The 5,442-nt window shown below is 53.6% G+C and overlaps 1 long non-coding RNA gene across 1 annotated transcript; it reads left to right on the plus strand.

The window, feature by feature from the left end:
• Nucleotides 1–74: 74 nt before the first annotated feature.
• Nucleotides 75–4,556, plus strand: LOC113971006. The gene is made up of 2 exons (XR_003535409.1): nt 75–1,211; nt 1,355–4,556. It is a non-coding gene; the product is annotated as an uncharacterized LOC113971006 (long non-coding RNA).
• The last annotated feature ends 886 nt before the right edge of the window (nt 4,557–5,442 follow it).

Here is a 5,442-nt window from a genome sequence, read left to right on the forward strand (position 1 = left end):
GTCACACACACACTGTCACACACACACTGTCACACACACACTGTCACGCAGACACACATACACGCACACTGTCACACACACCGTCCCACACACACTGTCACACACACACTGTCACACACACACCGTCACACACACACACACACACACCCCACATGCACCCCCTGTCCCCAGCGCACACACAGTGGCCACACCAGCATTCCCTGCAGTATTCCAGCTCCCCCTTCCTGCACACCCCAAGCCCACCAAACCCCCTGCTCAGCCCTGGCCAGGGCTGTCAGTGACCAAGGCACGCACAGGCTCGTGCCGGGGTCACATGTCCCACGTGGGCTGTGACACAGTCTGGCGTTACCAACACAGACATCTGCAAGGGCTCCTCGTGCCAGCACAGGCAAACAGCAAACCATGAGCCCACCCAGGGCACTGAGCCCCCCAGAGCCCTGTGCTCACCAGGAGCCCTGAGCCCACTCATAGCCTTGATCCCCCCGTGTCCCTGTGCCCACTCGGGTCCCTGTGCCCAGCTCTCCAGGCAATGTCCTTGTGGTGCAGCTGCTCCTTTGCAAACTCGCAGTAAAACAAACAATTTTCCTGATACTTTCCAACCTTTTGATGGGATTTTCATTAAGGGAAGGAGTAGGGGAAAAAACCCTATTGAAGGGAAGGATTTTTCTTTAAGTGTTTGCAATGGATTCCCTTCCCCTGCTAGATACAGCTCTGATCCCACTTGTCCTGCTGAAACCCCTCATGCAGGCGGCAACAGAATCCATGGATTAATGTCCTGGCTGGCAGCCAGCGAGATGCTGCTCTTGGAGGCTCCCCCAGGCCGGAGGGCTGCCAGCCCAGTGCTCGTGTGAGCTACGGATATGTGCAAATGAAACGGTAAAACAACCCTGCTCGTGCATCCCTGTCTTCTGGAACGTCCCCAGGCCCTCAGTGAGCAGATGGGTGGTGATGCCCGATCCCTGTCATCAGCTCAGGATGGCTCTGAGCAGTTGGAGCAGCTTCTTGGGAGAGCTTTGTGCTTAGCACAGGCTCGTGTCAGTGAAGGTTCTGTTGGTTAATGAGTGTCCAGGTGTCCTTCTGCTGGGAGACCGGGAAGAAACCAAACCTAATAGGGATTTGCCCATCCTGCTTGGCTGGTGGAAGCACCATGTGAATGAAAAGTGGTGGTGGGGAATGGGAGGATGATACTGCCCCTGTGTCACCTGCTCCAGGTGTGTCACCTGCCCCACATGTGTCACCTGCCCCATGTGTGTCACCTGCCCCATGTGTGTCACTACCCCATGTGTGTCACCTGCCCCAGGTGTGTCACCTGCCCCACATGTGTAACCTGCCCCACATGTGTCACCTGCCCCAGGTGTGTCACCTACCCTCATGTGTCATCTGCCCCAGGTGTGTCACCTGCCCTCATGTGTCACCTGCCCCTCATGTGTCACCTGCCCCAGGTGTGTCACTGTGTGTATGCAGCTGCTCTGGCCGGCAGGTGCTGAGCAGGGCAGCAGGTCATGGGCAGCACCCCCAGCCCAGGGCAGGGGGGCAGGTGGGGGCACTGGGGTCATGTTCTTTCTCTCCTCAGCATCACAGTTCCAACTTTTTCATTCAGATGTTGGGTTCTTATAAAATAGTTACCAGGAGATGTGGGAGCCAGGACCTGCAGCACCTGTGTGTGTATTTGCTGGGGGAATGAACTCTGTTTCAACCTGGATTTTCTCGGGCTGCTGCAGGAACTGGAGAAGAAAAGACCTAAGAAATACCAAAGTCCAGCTCCTGCCATGAATCTTTGTGCTTTGTGTTTTCTTCTGCATTTTCTTGTCCACTTTTGCTTTAATAAAGCAAAGAGAACGTCACTGTGTTCACAGTCCCATAGAAGCTGTCCCTGAGGCTCCTCTCAGGGTGGCCGAGCCCTGGAGCAGGGACCCCCTTGGTGTTGCAGCCGGGAGCCAACCACATCCACGTTCCCCTGCAGACTCTCTGCTCTGCTCTGGCTCATCTCAGAGGTGTGGGGGCCTTTGGGCCGGCTCAGTCCGGGTCAGAGCTCAGACCATCAGCTCCTGCCCAAGGCAACAGATGGAGGACGAGGGACACACACTTGGCATCTCCCTGAGAGCAGCGTTGTACGTGGATGGGCCCAATTCCATGACAGAGGGTGCAGAATAAGGGATGCTGCCTTTAGTGAAGGTGGGAGAGACTCTTCCTCAGTCCTGTATCATGCCAGAAGGTGGGATCAGGTGGCAATGGCATGTGGCATTCCCAAGGCAGAGCTGTGCCCTCCTGAGCCTGTCAGGTTCCTGCCAGCACCCCCTGCCCCAGCAGGGAGCTCGGCTCAGCAGGAGCAAGAGCTAGGGCAGTGACTCTCCACTCCGAGAGGCCATGGATGAGTGGAGAACTGGCAGCATCCATGTACTGTTGCCATAATGTTCAAGAGGCTCTTTGTGCTCAGCTGAGGGAACAGGGCCCTCAGTCACAGCCATCGGGCTCAGCCAGGGAGGCAAACCCCACAGGACCACTCACTGCTCCGTGCCCTGCGGGGCCGGGGGGCCGTCACTGTGCTCTGGAGGGATGTGAGGGGTACCCGAGGGGTCACCAGCCCCCCAGGCAGTCAGAGAGCTGCTGCCCTCACAGTCCTCATGGAGTCCCTCCCCTTGCTGAGCTCTCACTTAGGATGTTTCAATAATATATGCTAAAGATATCTGTATCTATGTAAAATAAAGGTGTGGCCCATTTTCTGTCACTAAAGATATTTATTTAGTGTGATGCTCTGAGAGAGTCCTCTCTAGTTGCACACTGAGGCACTGAATGCTCTTCAAGAAATGAGTCAGAATGTACCAATTTAATAGAAACTTCTAATTTAATTATTTTTCTGGCTGAGTGCTGCCCAGTTTGCAAAGGTCCTCCCTTTCATGGCATGCACAGAGCGCATACTGGAATAGGCTGCTGTCGGTATTGGCTCCTCCAGGTTTCCTGTGGCTGCTTGTGGTTAGGCAGGGACCGTGTTTGCTCTTGGGGAACGATGGAATGTCCTTTGTTTCTGTCCTCTTTGACTGCACAAAGTGTCCTCGCATGTCCAGGCAGAATCCTGGGATTACAGAGAGGTGTCTGTGCTCTACCTGTCTCCAGACCTGGGGCAGGCAGAGTGCTCCAGCCCCTCTGGGTGGGTTGAAGCCTCCCCATGCCCGGCGGTGCCTGCTCGCCCCCAGCTCATTCCCTGGGGCAGCAGAGGGACCCTGTGCTTGTGACTCACAGAGAAAATCTCTGCATCCACATAAACCCTCAGCAAGTGGATAAAAGCTGCTCTCTGTGCTGGATATTTGGTGTTCTGTGGCAATTTTATGCTGTTTCTCTTTGTTAACATGTCTCTGTAATAATAAGAGTTCTCAATTTGATATATTTTATTTTCTTTGTATTAAGCCAAAAAGCTCCTTGCTGGTGCCTTTTTGCCTGGGGGGCCCTCCCAGCCCACAACTGTGTTCTGGGAGGAACAAAGGGCAGTGTGTCCAACTGTTCCTTCCACCAGAGCTGAGGGAAGGTGGGAAGCCAATGCCTCAGGATTGGCAGAATGAAAAGAACCAGAGGCCTTGGAATGGCAGAGGGATTTGGGGTACGTTGCCGGTTCTTTCCCGGGGCGTGGCTCCAAGGAGAGGGCTGAGCACGACACTGGGACACCCTGACCCCGTTTCAGTGGGACTGGGACTCTCGAGGCTCTGTGATGTGGGCACAGCACACGCAGCCTGGGCTGGCCCCGCTTGGAATCACAGGGCTTTGCCCAGATTATAGCACCTGAGGGCAAATCCTCTAGAAAAGGGTGAAAGGATGTTCTTAGATTGCTGCTACAGCTCTTTGGTTTTTTTAATTGGAACGGAATGCATTGGGTAAGGAAAACAGACCCCCCCCAGTGTTCCGGTGCCACGAGGGCCAGAGCAGGTGACAGACGCTGCCAGGGCCAGCAGGATCAGTGCAGGGTGCCCAGGGGACAGCTGAGTCTACAGTCCCTGTACAGGACTGAAGGCCATTTACTTGTGTAACCAAAGAGAGGAGCCTGTCTGGCACTCAGGTAAAGACAAACCAATGACACTGCGCTTGGGGTAAATGAAAACTCTCCTTTTTGGCTCTGTCAGCCATGCCTGGGTCTCATGTGAGCCCTCGGCTCTGCCACAGGGCGGCCCCTCACGCTTGGTGTTCAGCTCTTTTTGTAATCTGAAAATTTGCTGTTGTTCTGAGTCCAATAAATGCAGAATCTGGTTTGCTGGAGCTCTGCCCTCTGCCTGCATTTGGCTTTTGTGTTGTTTTTGTGCGTGAAATTGCTGTGGGTGTGACAGCTGTCAGCGAGTGAAGGCGCTGGGAATCAGTGGGTCATTTGTCAGTGGATAAGGCTGTACATTGGGTCGTTGTAGGCTTTTTTCACAGTCAGATTTCGCTATTAATCACATGTCTGAACTGGTAATTCAGTTACAGAATTGACTAATCCTTTCATATATTCCTCTTTGGGTCTTTTAAAATAAATTTCATTTGATTAATGTATTTCTCAAAACAAGAAGCTAATAAAGGCCAGTGTCCTCCTCCTTTTGTTGTTGTTTTTGGTAACTTTATGAGTAATTGTAAATCCATTCTGCTGGAACATCTTTATAAAATTGACCTGTGCTCTCTAAGTAATAAAGAAGATGCTTATCAGCCACTTGTAAATTCAAGGCACAGATGCGAACCCTGCTCAGGGCCAAGATTTGATTAACTGAGACAAAGCAAAGAACTCGGAAAAAAACCACCCTCATCAGGCCACAGATAACTACAATGCCTGGTGTGTAAGTGCACGGCAGTTGCACACACCGTGCCCCAGGAGCTGAAGCACAGAGCGCCGAGAGCACAAAAGCCTTGGCATCGGGGTTAGTCACATGCAGGGAATCTGGTCCCACCCCTCACTCTGAGACACAGGGAAATATTGATGTGTTATTTTCAAAATTTGCCCTTAGTGGACACTGGGAAGACCATCACTGTGCAGGGCTGTGGCGGTATCTTGGGTACCCGATGGGATGTCAGCCCCAGTGTCACCTGCCAAACGGTCACTGGCCACCAATGTCCACAGGAACACGCAGGAGTCACTGGTCCAGTGCATTGTGGGGTGATCCACTGGGGGTCCCAGTCCCTCGGTGGCTACACATTCCAGGGCTTACACCAGCCTTGGTCTCTGGCAGCCCCGGACTCGTGTGGCCTGAACAGTCCATGGGAGGACAGCGAGGGAACCAGTACTAGGGCTGCCAGGGTTTGGGCTGCCAAAGGGCAAATGCGCCTCACTCAGCTCCTTCTGCCCTGTTATGTTCCAGCTGTCTCTGCTGTGCATCCTGCATCCTGCATCCCACACTATGCATCCCACATCCTGCATCCCATATCCCACATCCCGCACCCTGCATCCCCCATCCTGCATCCCTCCTTCTGCATCCCGCATCCCCCATC

The sequence above is a fragment of the Neopelma chrysocephalum genome, unplaced genomic scaffold (genome assembly GCF_003984885.1).
Source record: "Neopelma chrysocephalum unplaced genomic scaffold, ASM398488v2 Primary Assembly neopelma1_81, whole genome shotgun sequence".
Lineage (NCBI taxonomy): Eukaryota > Metazoa > Chordata > Aves > Passeriformes > Pipridae > Neopelma > Neopelma chrysocephalum.